Source organism: Ursus arctos, unplaced genomic scaffold (assembly GCF_023065955.2).
Source record: "Ursus arctos isolate Adak ecotype North America unplaced genomic scaffold, UrsArc2.0 scaffold_1, whole genome shotgun sequence".
NCBI classification, from domain to species: Eukaryota; Metazoa; Chordata; class Mammalia; order Carnivora; family Ursidae; genus Ursus; species Ursus arctos.
Genome location: NW_026622763.1, coordinates 66386412 through 66399401, shown reverse-complemented (window position 1 = coordinate 66399401; position 12990 = coordinate 66386412). Strand labels below are relative to the sequence as shown.

Here is a 12990-nt window from a genome sequence, read left to right as displayed (position 1 = left end):
GGATTCCTAGTTAAATATAAATTTCAGATAAATGAATAAATTTTTTATGTATGTTCCATGCAATATTTGCAATAGCTCACTCCTATGAGAAAAATTATCCAAGCCTTGTAAACAAGAGATTACCGGTGTTCTTTTATATCTTTTCTGGGCCTGACTTTCTATTGACTGGGCTATTTTACAATTCTGTAGGAGCAGAGGTTAACTTGTAGATTTTTGTGTGGCAGAGACACACACAAAAATTCTATCTGCTGGGCCAGATAATACCACAGGTTGTGATTTATTGTTCAGTTTTGTATCTAACTCTGAAATTCTAACGATTTCTTTATTAATATATGCTTAGTTTCTCATAAACTTAGGTTTTGACATCATCTGTTCCTTCAGTAATTAATGGATTGAATAAAACTTTGACATAGGTTCATATTATCCTTGCGCGAGAGACATGATTTTGTGTATACTATCCTGCCCTATACTTAAGCATAAGAACTCTCAAGGTTCCACAGAGTTGACAACTGATGTGTACTCAACTGATGGAGCAAAACTGTATGGCTAAGGAAGTACACCTCAGTGTGGTTTAAGCCCAGGCATATCTTTTATTGGTTCTTGGACTAAGTCTGCTGTCTATTTTTCCTTTTTACTGATTTTTTTAAAATTTTGTTTTTGTTTCTAAGGTATGCATGCCTGATAAATTATTATATATTACTAGCAACAATGATTGGGGATTTGGTTTTATGGTATATCCGTTTGATGACACCTATTGGATGATGGAGATCTAGTCTCTATTAGAAGAGAGATGAAAGAATCCAGTTTTTTGGTCTTTTTGTTTGTCTTTTGTGAGCTCAAATTAATTAAGAACTTTGTGTCCACTGGGAAGGAGAACTGATTTTTGAGTTCTGGGACAGTGAATTTTTGTATTTCTGTGGTGCTTTCAACCCATGATTGAGATGTAAAACTGAAGCTATAAGCTATCTATGTGTCCATGTGACTATAATTTAGAATAGTCTTTATATGTTGCTCAGTGTAAAAGGTTTTCATACTTCTGGAGGGTATTAATGAATTCCATTATAATGTCTCTTAAATTAAAGAACTTCTGTTCTGATTGGTCTGTAGACATAAATGTGCCCTTGCATAAATCCCCAAAATTTTAAAAAGCCCAAAATATCTAATACTTAATATGTACTGAACTTCTAAGGAAAAAATTTCTTCTTACAAAACCTGCTAGCTTACATACATGTGAAGAATATAAATTTATATAATTAAGATGAGTCTTTGGAGAAATCAGGTTAGATTAATAATTTTGGTTTAAGAAAGAAAAAAGCAGTTATATATCTTTGCACTGATTTGTCAATGTTAAGTAAAATACAGATGCATGTTTTTTTAATGACATTTAGATTTGCTTTCTCATGAAGAGATTAGATAATCTGAGTTTCCTAAGCTTCTTATATTGGTTTACTGGTTAAATAAGCTAGCATTACTACTACAAAATATGCAAGTTTATTAAAAATGTAAATGTAAATTTCTGAATAATTATTCAGACATACTTTTTATATCAACAGTAGTTATGTTCTGTATTATGTAAGTTTATGCATAACTTCAAAATCCTTAGGTAACTTGAAATCCTGAGATAATAAATTGGGTTAATTAATGATTAATCATTAGATAAGTAGATAATTTATTTTAAAAATTGAATACAGAAACACTGATTAATAGATGCATAATTTTAATTTTATGTACTTTTGCTTCTTGTTTTTATATACTGTGGAATGGCTGTCCTTTTGGATCATTTTTTAGAAAGTTTTACTACTTTTATTTTTTTAAGATTTTATGTATTTATTTGAGAGAGAGAGAGAGAGAACACAAGCAGAGGGAGCAGCAAAGGGAGAAGCAGGCTCCCTGCTAAGCAGGGAGCCCAAAATGGGACTCAATCCCAGGACCCTGAGATCATGACCTGAGCTGAAGACAGATGCTTAACTGACTGAACCACCCAGGCATCCCAGCCTTTAGGGTTTAATACAGTTGAGCTGGTGGGAACCTAGGGACATAGCTCTCCTGACACATGGGATATTATTTTTAATTCTGGTGGGAACCTAGGAACTCACCTCTCCTGACACATGATGTTATCTTAATTTATGCTTGGAGGCAAAGTTGAGGCTTTTCTATATAGCTGGAGACTGAGCTTCCGAGTATATTGGTCTTCTTTGTACTCCACCTTCTATGGCAGTAGCTGGCAGAGTGGGAGTTCTGGTTCAGATTTGAGCTGACTCTTTGACCTACAATTGTTTCCATACTGAGTGGTCAGAAATACTGCTGACCAGTCTACAGCTGCTTACCCCCTTTTGGAGGTGGGTTATTGCTTATGACTGTGCTTGACTTGGATATTTTTTTGTTTTTGTTTTTGTTTTATTCCTGGGGGCCTCTTAAGATGTCATACTACTAAACGAAATAGTGATAGTCATATTTGTATGGTTCTAAACTGTTTTCAAAATTCTTTCACATTTTATCTTATTTTTTTCATGTATATCCAATTGCTTCTATTCCCTCTCTCAACTGCTGTAATTCCTACATTGCTTAAAACCACCTTTTGGGGTTACCTGGTATCATTTGTCTTGCCTGACTGGTTCAGGACTGACCATCTGCAGCTCACCATACAACTAGCTAGGCTCTTCTTCCTTCTTCATTTAAGTCCATTGCTGTCATGTATCCTACTTAGTAAGATAATTTCATGTTTATTAATGCTATTATACTCTTCCTCTGGTGCTACACTCTTAATATATTTCATTCTGTTTAACAATACATAATTCACTGTTGATCATTTTATAAAGGCATAAGGTATTATTATCCTGCCTTCCAAGGTTTTGAATGAATAGTTCCCCAACCACTGTTTTCCCTTGCTTTTTTGGTATATTGCAACACACAATTGTTTCTAGCCACATAAGTCTCCTTTCTGTCTCTCCCAAATGGGGTGTGCAATAGTGTTGTGGTTCCCACATACCAGTTAGTAGGTGGGTGCCCTTCTAACTATGTAAAATCATCTGAAAATTTTTTTCATAGACATACACATTTCTCAGTCCTTTCCCCAGATTTACTGGATCAAATTTTTGGGACTGGGATATGGCTGTCTGCTGCGTAACATAGTGTTAACCATTTACCTTATAACCAAAATGGCTGGGCTTGAAGTTAGGCTTATATTTATTAGATGTGTGACTTCGGGTAAGTCATTAACCTCTCAAGCCCCAGTTTCCTAATCTGTAGAATGGAAGTAATAATAGTGCCTAACTCAAAGGGTTGTTATGAAGATTGAATGAGTTAGTGTTTGTCAGGTGTTTATAATAGTTTCCAGCACTATCTAAGTTTGTGTTAAAAAGATAAGTTAGAAGTTCCTCCAGATGAATTTGACACAAGTAGGGTTTATGAACCAATGGAGTGGAAAGAACCAGGCTCCCAAATGCTTGGCCTCTTTCTCATTGAAGGTATGTCCTCTCTTCTACTTCCAGTGATTCTCAACAGGGCTAAAGCTGAAGGCATTTTTGGTTATCTTGGTTGTCACAATAAATGGATGATTCTGTTAACTCTGATGAGGTAGGACTAATTGGACGCCAATTGAAAGGAGGCGGACTGAGCCACAGACTTTTAAGAAGCCTAGACTAACATGCTAAAGGGTGGTCTTAGCAAGCAGGTAGCACTGGAAATAGGGTGGGATTTTGGCCAGGCTTTAAATAACAGACAGGTAAGATCAAGGGAGAAGTAATATTGTAATCTAAGTAGGTGATTTGCATCAGGAAGTCTGTCTGAAGGTGGCAAGGCCTGAAATAGTGGACTGGTGTTTATAAGCAGGGCTCTAGTATCTGGCAGTGGGACTACTGGGTCTTATCACACAGGCTTTGGGAGGAGGAGACAGTATCTTAGATTAGTAGAAAAGCACACCAGCCTGATCTTGGTCACTTAAGGGAAATGGTTGAATCTCCAAGCACTGGGCTGGAGATGAGTAAACTCTTTCAACTAAAGAGAGGATTGGTTCTGCAACTTAGCTTCAGCTAAGGAACATGGAGATAGGGCACCCTTGGCTCCTACAGCCAGCATCACTTTGGGGCTCTTGTGCAGGGCAGGGACTAGAGTAAGACAAATGGGATAACCTAAGTGCAAAATTTAAGGGTGCACGCACTCTCAGCATACTGCAATGAGTGCCTCTTTAGATTTTCCAGCCTGGGTATCTCATACGTCTCATTCTGCGTGGGCCCGGCTCTTGTACCAATGGATTTGAACACTTCATTATTGGTGGTACTGTCTTACAGTGTAGGGCTCAGTGTGGCTTGTGAATGACAGCAGGAGAAGATGCTTTTTTTTTTTTTTAGAAGATGCTTTTTATGCTATCCATGCATCTTTCCATTTCCGACGGTTAAGAAAAAGGTTGGTTAAAATTATCTTACCTTCTTCCATTCCCCTGATTTCTTAAGACTAAGGATATGCTTTAAAAGTTTTGTTCTACATTACCAAAGAAGCAAAGTTAAACATAACCATCTCTGTGAGCTAGATTACAGTGAATGGCTAAGTCAATTGAATAAAGTTATGAAATGTTTAATATCTGAAGAATTTTAAGGTGATTAGGCATTTATTATTACCAAATTTGCATTTAGGTGCTTTTAAAACATGCAGAAATGTGTCCATTTGAGTGAATCAATAGGAACAAATAAAGTCTAAATGATATATTAATAATATATATTTATCTATTTGAATAATATTTTTCTTTATGGAATGCGCTCCTTATAATGCAGAGCTGGGTATTTTTACCCTAGTTCTGATTGTTAGCTATAATAAAGTTTTACAAAGCTGTTACTCAAACTCTGTTTATGGTAACAATGCAACCCTACCTTGGTGTCTTAAGATTTTTTTTCTTTCTTTGTGAGGTAACTACCAGGAAAATTCTATTTATGTTACCACAGTGTAAGCAAGCAAATAAGTTAGTGCAATTTAGTTCAATTTATAAGTTAGTTTGCTTGTAGGTTCTGTTGTTTTAGTATTAAAAGCATTGCTATGCTGTGGTTATTGGCTTGCCCTAGTAAAACAAAACAAAACAACACAACACGTGGATATGTGTCCATAACTCCCAGTGGTTTTATAGTGGAAGTTGAGTATGCAAGGATGAGATTAACTTCTGGTTGACTAAAGCTGTATTCATTGCTGATTTACTGCTGTCATAGGTGTGTGGCTGCCACTGCAGCTGAGCCTGTGTGGTTGAGGCTTCCCAAAAGAAGGGGCAGAAGATGGTTTTTGCAGAAGAAAGAATTTATATAAGAGATAGGAGAAGAGGGAGTTGGTGAAAAAGTATGAAGGAAGTTGGGCAGTTAGAATTTGGGAGACTGGTATTCAGAGAACAGAAACTATGATCATACCACTGGTGCTAATATTTGAACTAATTGTAATTTTACTTGAGTTAAGTAAATGAAGACAAAATATAACTAAGTAGACTTATCTATGAATATAAACCTATAACGGGGCTTTAGCTTTTTTTCCTACAAGTTACATGGTTTAATTAAAGTGTTTGTTCAACTAAAGAACATTTTTATCAAGGCATGAAAGTTTATTTTTGTTGTTGTTGTTTACTTTCTTCTTCTTCTTCTTCTTCTTTTTTTTTTTTTTTTGTAGTTTCAAGTTTTTATTTAAATTCCAGTTAGTGGGGCCTCTGGGTGGCTCAGTCAGTTAAGCGTCTGACTTCAGCTCAGGTCATGATCTCAGGGTCCTGGGATCAAGCCCCACTTGGGGCTCCACGCTCAACAGGGAGCATGTTTGTCCCTCTCCCTCTCCTTCTGCCCCTCCTCCCACTCATGTTCACTCTGTCTCTCAAATAAATAAATAAATAAATAAAATCTTTAAAAAGATATATTCTGGTTAGTTAACAGTGTGATATTAGTTTCAGGTGTATAATTTAGTGATTTATGGCTCAGTAATATTCCACCACACACACACAAACACACAGACACACACACACCACCTCTTCTTTATCCATTCATCAGTAGTTGGACATTTGGGCTCTTTCCATAATTTGGCTATTGTTGATAATGCTGCTATAAACATTGGGATGCATGTATCTCTTCAAATCAGTATTTTTGTATCTGGGTAAATACCTAATAGTACAATTGCTGGATCGTAGGGTAGTTCTATTTTTAACTTTTTGAAGAAACTCCATACTGTTTTCCACAATGGCTGCACCAGTTTGCATTCCCACCAACAGTGTAAGAGGGTTCCCCTTTCTCCATATTCTTGCCAACATCTGTTGTTTTATACTTATGTAAAAATTTACATGGTTCCAAAGTAAGTATACAAAGCAGGGTATTCAGAGGCATTTAACTTCTTCTATTCCTGTTCCTTCCATTGTATTTCCCACCCTCCCTCTGTAGACAATCATTTTTATTCTGAAGCTGTTTTTTGTTCCTATAGTTTTGTCTTTCCAGAATGTCATGTAAATGGAATTGTACATACAGTCTTTTGAATCTGCCTTCTTTCACTTAGAAAAATATATTTAAGATTTTCTCATGATGTGTATATCAATAAAGTGTTTTTTTATTGCTGAGTCATATTCCATTGTATGAATGTAATATGTCTTGTTTATATATTCTTAGTTGAGTGATATTTGGATTATTTCCAGTTTGGGTGATTGCAAATAAAGACTTTGTGAACATTCACAAAATATATGTGTGAATATAAGTTTCATTTCACTTGGGTAAATATTTTATTGTGGGATTTGCTAGATTATATGATAATTTTATGTTTAACTTTATAAGAAACCATTTTCCAAAGTGGCTGTAATATTTTATGTTCCTATCAGCTATGTATGAAAGTCCCAATTGCTCAGCATTCTTATCAACAATTGGTACTATTCTTTATTTTAGCCATTTATTAGTTATTTGTAGCCATTTTTTATAAATTTTAGCCATTCTAATAAGTGTGTGGTGGTACTACACTGTGTTTTAATTTCCATTTCTCTAATGGTTAGTGATGTCAAACATTTTTTCCCATGTGTTTATTTGTCATCTGTTATCTTTTTTGGTGATGTGCCTATTCTAATATTCTGCTTATCTTAAATTGTGTTGTATGTGTCTCACGATTGAGTTTCAAGTGTTCTTTATACATTTCCAAATACAAGTTCTATGTCAAATATGTGATTTTCTCCCAGTATGACTTACATTTTTGTTCTTAACAATGTCTTTCAATGAGCAGTTCTTAATTTTAATTAAGGACAATTTATTGCTTTTTTTCTAGAAGTGTAATAGTTTGAGATTTCACATTTAGTCCTATAAATCATTTTGAGTCAATTTTTATAATGGGCATGAAATATGGATCAATCTTCTTTTTTTATTGTTGTTTTTTGCTACAGATATCCAAATATTCCAGTACTATTAGTTGAAAACTATCTATATTCTGAATTGCTTTTAAAACTTTATAAAAAATCAGTTGTTCATATACATATGAATCTATTACTGACGCTCAATATTTGATCTATATATCTATACTTTCTTCAGTACCACACTGTTGTTTTTTGTTTTTTGTTTTTTTCCTTTAGAAACCACTCAGACTGCATCCTCTCCCTCTTACTGGCCCAAAGGAAGAGAGAAGAATGATCATCAATGGCAAAAGGCAGTTGCAGAAACTAACACCTAGAGCTGCTTCGTGGTCAGGAGAGAACACCACACCTCCTTCTTGTGTCCCACTGTCCACTGTCTTGATTAATGTAGGTCTATAGCAAGACTTGAAATCAGGTAGGAGGAGTTCTCCAATTTTGTTCTTCTTTACTAAAATTGTCTTGACTATTCTAGTTTCTTTGCTTTTCCATATATATTTAAAAACCAATTTGTTGATCTCTACCAAAACTTCTACTGGGATTTTGATTAGAATAACACTGAAGAGATCCTGATCGAGATTAAGAATTGACATACAACTAATACTGAGTCTTCAAGTCCATGATCACAGTATATATTTCCATTTACCTAGGTCTTTTTTACTTATGTCATCAGTATTTTCTATTTTTTCCACATATATATTTTGCACCTATTCACAGTACATACCTTTGCACCTATTTATGCCTAGATATTTTATGGGTTGTGGTGGTATTGTAAATGGTAGTTTTGGGTTATTATTTTATTTTCCAATTGATCATTGCTAATATATGCAAATCTGATTGATTTTGTAGATTGATCTTGTGTCTTGTGATCTTACTAACCTCACTTACTAGTTCTAGAAATATTTTTGTAGCTACTTCAGGATTTTCTATGTAGAAAATTATGTTGTCTGTGAATGAACAGTTTTATTTCTTTTTCTTGTCTGATTGCACTGGCTAGAACTTCAAGTTTGGTGCTGACTAGGAGTAGTGAAAACACACCTTTTCCTTGTTCCTAATGTTAGGGGAAAAGCAATCGGTCATTTACCATTAAGTGTGATATCAACAATAGGAACTTTTGTAGATTTTAAAAATCAGATTGAGAAAGCTGAAAGTTTGTTGAATGGATATTAAATTTTATCAGATTCTTTCTTTGAAGTGATCATATGGTGTTTCTGTAGTCTGTCATTATAATGAATTAAATTTCTAAATGTTAAGCCAGTCTTATATTCCTGGGATGAGTTCTACTTAGTTGAGATGTATTACCTTTTAATATACTTTTATTGTAATTTACTAGTATTTTGTTCAGGATTTTAAAAAATCTAGGTTCAGGAATGCTGCTGGTCTGAAGCTGTATTTTCTTTGCAACCTATTTTTCCTGATTTTAGTATCAAGGTAATGCTAGCCTCATGAAATTAGTTGGGAAGTGTTCCTTCCTTTCTGTGTTTTGGAAGAGTTTGTATAAGATTAATATTATTTCTTCTATTAACGTTATGTAGAATTTACCAGTGAAGTTGTCTGTGTCTGGAGTTTTCTCTATGGACAGTTAAAAAAAGACTATTATTTCAGTTTCTTTAATAGATATAGGACTTTTCCAGTTATATATTTCTTCTTGAGCTTTGTCTGTGCTTTTCAAGGAGTTCCTCCTTCAGGCTTTTGTCTTTCCTCCAGGTCTGCACCATGAGACATGCTTGTTCAGATCTCTTGCCTTGCTTCAAATCTTACTTGTGAGCATTGGTGGTTGTGGATTTCCCTTCTATTTATGGCTTCCAGAGGTTTTATACTCTCTTTCTTACTTACATTTGCCTTTTAGCAATTTGTGGCCATTTTAGCTGAATTCTTCATCTTGACTTGTATGGTGACTAGTGGGGTCTCTTCATTGATTTTCATGAGATACTTGTTCTTTATCCCTGCAACCACCAAAAGCAACTTTGCAAAGAAATGGCATCATCAAAAGAAATAGAGTAGAATCTAATGTTGAAACTGTCAATACCTAATAAATATATAAAATCTTAAAAAAAAAAACCCTCTTTCTCAAATAAATAAATAAAATCTTTTTAAAAAGGGGGTTAGTACCTGAATGGCCCAGTTGGTTGGGCATCTGCCTTCAGCTCAGGTCATGATCCTAGGGTCCTGGAATCAAGCCCCTCACTGGGCTTCCTGCTCAGTGGGGAGTCTGCTTCTCCCTCGGCCACCCCTCTTGCTTGTGCTCTCTCTCTAATAAATAGATAAAATCTTACTAAACAAAGAAACTGTAAATACCTTGAGTGACTAACTCAAACCATGTCCAACGATGTCATGTATCACTGTTTCTCTCAAAAATGTAAAATATTGTATAGTGCCCCTGTGAGTTACTCTGACACCCTGGGCACCTTAGTGCACTGTTTGGGAATGCAGGCCTTGCCACGTTGCTGCTATAGTCATCGCAGACAATTTAAAAACCTATGACCTCTCATCACTTCCATTTCCAGAATAGCCTTCTTCAAATTTAGCAACCACATTCTATTTTTTGAACACATCAGTAGAGTCACACATCATTTCTCAGTCACACATATTACGATTCTTCTGCCATTTTATTCCCCAAAGACTCAACTCTGAGTCCATTCTATTAGGCTAGAAAATCACCTATCACCCTCTTACTTCCTTATCTGTGTAATCACTTCCTCAGTCCAGTGGAATACAGTACTTTTCTTACCTCTATTGACAAGTCTCAAAATTCCTAAATTCAATATTTGAAATAATAAAATTTTAAAAATCTTATTAATACCTTGTTCCTTATGACCAGCATGACAGTATTGAATGCAGAGTTGGAAAGAAATGTGCAGTTGCATACTATAGATGTAAAAAGCTAAAGAGCATGGGTAGCAGTAAAATATAGAGGGGAAGAAAAGGGATGTGATGAGTTTTTAGTATTTCTTGCCTTTGTTTTAAATATAATTTATTTAATTGTATATTTACATTAATTAATTTTAAATAATGGTCATGTTTAACAACCAGCTTATAAAAGTTCGGAAAATACAACAATCAGCCAGGTTGGGCTGGGTCCAGCCACTACTCTTCCTGAGGCTAAAGTTTTAGTTATACAATTAAAGGATCAAAGCGTATGGGAATATTTTGGTTCATCACCATTTTGTCAGGGTGTTGTTACCTCTTAAGTTTTACTTTATGATTATTGCTCTTGCCTTGATTTCTATTTCAATCTTTGATTGCCCATTGGAACTTGAAATTGGCCATGATTCAAGTATGTACACTACATAAATTGGCAAATGAAACAAGTCAGAGCTTCTTCCACTCTTCCTTCTTCCACCCTACAGAGGGAAGTTTTTAAGCATTATTAACACACCACTGTTCTTTTTAGGATATAATTTAAAAGTGAAATAAAAAGTTATGCCTGAAGAAATGTGGCAGAATTATTCATTGAAAAAAAAAAAGAACTGAAAATACTTCAAATTACGGGTTGGGACTGGTTAATAATTTATGGTTTTATCTCTCTGAAACACTATCAGTCCTTATAATACGCATAGGGTGTCTAGACACATGGACTACTGTAGAGATATAAAACAATGTTGAGTGAAATTTTTATAATTGTGTGAAAATTTTATATAGAGAGGGATAAAAATTGGAAAATGTCATAGAAAAATTTTAAATGTTGTTTAGGTGAAGACACATTACATCCAAAAAGTATTTTAGTTTCAATGATTTCTCATTTATTTTATATATTGAATACAACATTTCTTCTTTAAGGAAAGTCTTTTGTATTTATTTCTTGTTATAATACTATTTTGAAGAGATGAATTATGAGACTAAGAAAACTTAACTCATCTTGGCAGAAACAGTATATAATGATCCTGAAAACTAAAATACTAACCCTAATAATAGTAAATTTTTAAGACACTTTCCAGTTTACAAGCATTTTAACATATGCCATTTCATCTAATTGAGGTGGGTATTACTTTGCTTGTTTTATAGATAAGGAATCTGTACCTCAAATAAATTCAGTGACTCATTCAAAAGCATACTGCAAAGGGAATAAGTAGGTCAAGTCTTTTATTTTCTTTGGGAGGAATTATTTATTATTATTTGTAAATGTCCATATCAGAGCATGTAATTATACATTCTAATGATGTATTCTTGCTGCCAATACTAAAGTCATAACGTAAACATAATGTATGAAGGCAAGGGGAATGTACACATGGGTAGAAAAGCATTTTCATACAGCCTTAAATTAGCAGGTGGGAAAGGAGTGACATAAGTAGCAGTGTGTATGGCAGTATGGTATAGGAGCTGAGAGGAGCTACCAAGAAGAGCTACCTTTGTAACTAATATTCCTATTGATATTCTTGCCATGTGAACTTAGGCAAGTTACTTAAGCTCTTTAAACCTAGGTCTTGGGGCGCCTGGGTGGCTCAGTCGTTAAGCATCTGCTTTCGGCTCAGGGCGTGATCCCAGAGTCCTGGAATTGAGCCCCGCATCGAGCCCTGCGTCGGGCTCCCTGCTCCTCTGGGAGCCTGCTTCTTCCTCTCCCGCTCCCAGGGCTTGTGTTCCCTCTCTTGCTGGCTGTCTCTCTCTCTGTCAAATAAATAAATAAAATCTTAAAAAAATAAATAAATAAAAAATAAACCTAGGTCTTCTTCTCTGCAAAATGGGCATAACAGTTCCTATTTAATAGTGTATTTTTATTTTATTTATTTATTTATTTTTAAGATTTTATTTATTATTTATTCGACAGAGATAGAGACAGCCAGCGAGAGAGGGAACACAAGCAGGGGGAGTGGGAGAGGAAGAAGCAGGCTCCTAGTGGAGGAGCCTGATGTGGGGCTCGATCCCGTAACGCCAGGATCACGCCCTGAGCCGAAGGCAGACGTTTAACCGCTGTGCCACCCAGGCGCCCCTAATAGTGTATTTTTAAGCATTGAAAATATCCTGAGGGGGCGCCTGGGTGGCACAGCGGTTAAACGTCTGCCTTCGGCTCAGGGCGTGATCCTGGCGTTACGGGATCGAGCCCCACATCAGGCTCCTCCACTAGGAGCCTGCTTCTTCCTCTCCCACTCCCCCTGCTTGTGTTCCCTCTCTCGCTGGCTGTCTCTATCTCTGTCGAATAAATAATAAATAAAATCTTAAAAAAAAAAAAAAGAAAATATCCTGAGGAACCCAACACTGAATAGTTCCTCAGTTATTGTCTACATATTGTTAGAATTATCTTATTAATTTTTTGTGTAAAATTTTAAGAAAGAATTCATTTTAATTTTTTAAGAAATAATTTATATGTTTAATTAACACTTACAACATTTAACATTTTAATTAACATATCCTATCTGTATATGCCTGTGCATACATACACGACTATGTAATATATAAATTAAGTACTTGTAGCTAGTTTGCACATATTATTTTATATGAAGCCTTTTTAAAAACAAAACTAAATATAACAATGTCCACATACATCTGTAGTTCATATAATTATGTTTTTTTCTTGCTTATATAACTGCTACTAGATTGACATATTACAGTTTCCTTAATCATTTCAGGCATGTTTTGCTTTTTTGTTAAATTTATTTTTAAATTTTTATTTTTAGAGCAGGTGGAGGGGCAGAGGCTCCATGTCCAGTGCAGAACTCAAC

The 12990-nt window shown here is 35.1% G+C and overlaps 1 pseudogene; it reads right to left on the bottom strand.

Annotated features, from left to right (window-relative positions):
* Positions 1-7557: 7557 nt before the first annotated feature.
* On the bottom strand, positions 7558-7743 carry LOC113250942 (small nucleolar RNA U3; annotated as a pseudogene).
* Between the last annotated feature and the right edge of the window lie 5247 nt (positions 7744-12990).